The sequence below is a fragment of the Penaeus japonicus genome, unplaced genomic scaffold (genome assembly GCF_977035675.1).
Source record: "Penaeus japonicus unplaced genomic scaffold, GWHDUDI00000001_assembly GWHDUDI00000037, whole genome shotgun sequence".
Taxonomy (NCBI): Eukaryota; Metazoa; Arthropoda; class Malacostraca; order Decapoda; family Penaeidae; genus Penaeus; species Penaeus japonicus.
Window position 1 is genome coordinate 12,538,077 of NW_028234439.1, and position 2,500 is coordinate 12,540,576.

Here is a 2,500-nt window from a genome sequence, read left to right on the forward strand (position 1 = left end):
TATAAAAAAACAAAACAAAAACAAAGTGAACCACGAGCGTATACACTATACATATGAACGAGGCCAACTGTGCAGATGCAAATAACTACACGACGTTTATTTAGCTGTGTCCACACTTGGCAGCAACTTGTCAAAATGTCACGACTAAATCTCACTATTGTTGGTGCGGATGTTGTGTTTCAGTGCTTTCTTTTTTTCCGTGTTATAACTGTTCCCGTTACTTCCTTGAATGTTGTTATTAATTGATTGTGATATGATCTTGCTGGGTTTTTGGAAACATTATTTTCTCTTTCGTTATAACCCTTTTTGTACTTATTTGTTGTTGTTTTTTTCATGGCGGTGATATTGGAGACAATACCTTGAGAACGTCTGTGTTGTTATTTAGGCACATGCTTGTTGCGGCCGTAATATAACAAGGCTCTTATTCATGGTGTTCTTGAGAGAGGGAGGGAGCGGGAGCGAGAGGGAGGGAGGGAGTGAGGGAGGGAGGGAGAGGGAGAGAGAGAGAGAGAGAGAGAGAGAGAGAGAGAGAGAGAGAGAGAGAGAGAGAGAGAGAGAGAGAGAGAGAGAGAGAGAGAGAGAGAGAGAGAGAGAGAGAGAGAGAGAGAGAGAGAGAGGGGGGGGGGGAGGGAACTAGGAAATTAGGGAAGAAGGTAAGGAGGGATGGAGGGAAGGAGTGAAGGACTGAAGGAGTGTAGGAGGGATGGAGAGAAGGAGAGAAGAAGAGAGAGAGAGAGAGAGAGAGAGAGAGAGAGAGAGAGAGAGAGAGAGAGAGAGAGAGAGAGAGAGAATCTTTAATACCTAATCTGGAAACAGCTGTTAGTGTTACTTTTTTTGTAAATAAGCTTTGAAAATTAATTAAAGGGCTAAATGTAATGAGGTATTTCAGTGAAAAAAATACCTCTTTCCAAAACAAAAGTTTAGTTTATTTCAATACACTGTCAGCAATGCCCAGTTAGTGAGCCATCGAACTCTGTTTTTTTACATATCTCGTGATCCTGGCAAAACACCATTGAGAGAATCGCGGGCAAGACATAGAGTAATATGATTCAACGAAGGGGCCATCGCAATAGTAGTAACAACAACACCAACAACGACTACAACTACAGGAGACTTGTTTGGTGTATGACGTGTTGTCCACCAACGCCGAGGGCAACCCGGGCACTGTTTCATGCTGTAATATGATTCGGTCACATTGCTCGAGTCTTGTGCTATGGGCGTTGCATTTTCTCTCTTCGTATGAAACAGGGAGCAGTATACTTATGCTGCATGTCAGATTATAATGATGGTTGTGATCATGATGATAATCCTAATAATGATGGAGATGATGATAATCCTAATTATGATAATGATAACAATAATGTCGAAAACGGGCAATCTTTACATTATACTCTAATTCTATTATTCAATTTTCGAAGTATTTCACTTGGAACGATAGTATATTCAATAATACTAGATGATAATTGTTAATGTTCAAGTAAAGTTGATGGCAGCGCAGCAGAGAAGGGACGAGTCAGGAAACAGATCGTAGAAAATCTGTTTTGCTTGTTATCTTTGGAGGCTGCCAGCCTGTGTTGGCGAAATATTTATTTTCATATAGGTTATGATTGTGCAGTTGTTTGGTTCAGAGGAAGGTTGGCTTGTCTGAATCCATATAAAGAATCTGATCAGAGTTCCCCAGAAAAAAAAAATGATGTGAAATTAGTGAATTTGTTTTTGTACGAACCAGGAAATCTCTTGGCGGCAGTGGTAGACCCGATCTCAGCTGGTGATATTTTGCAATTGATTTAAATACCACACAATTTTCATTTAATACCCTTCACACTTGGTAAACATTTCCATGATCTTATTTTTCTCTTAGTCGGAATAAGATAAGTAGATAAGTAAACTCCTTGTTCTAACAGCGATGAACAGTTGTTATGAAAGTTCTGCAATGGCTGACGCATGTCCTTGCTAAACTCTTTACTTTCACAATAAATCGAAACGTTGTCCTGGATAGCAGACGTCTTATAATTCTATGTGCGAGCGTTTGTCATGCACATCCAATGAATAGCTTCGTCCTTTCACCTGTTTACGCAGGACTTGCTTCCAAAAACAAATTTCTTGAAGTTCAGAACTAACGGCAGGATCTTTGTTAAGAGAGATCAGACTTGCATGCCACATCTTTTGTTATGACTAGAATCAAGTGCTCTGCTATCCTGAATACTATCAATCCTATGCTGTTGCTTTGGAATTATATACCTATTGCAACTATTTCAGTGTATTATATTGAACTTGTTCATATGATCCAATACAATTCATAAGTACAGTATTTTCTTGTGGAGTTTGCAGCCGCCACGCGCGAGACTGGTCTGGTGAAGGCATCATGAGGTCATACGAGCTGTGGCACAGCTTGCAACCGCCCTCCCCCTCCCCCTCCCCCTCCCCGCCTCTCATCTCAAGCCAGCCTCTGTGCTTGCAGAATGAACTCATCACAACGCACTACCAAGGTCTTCTTGCG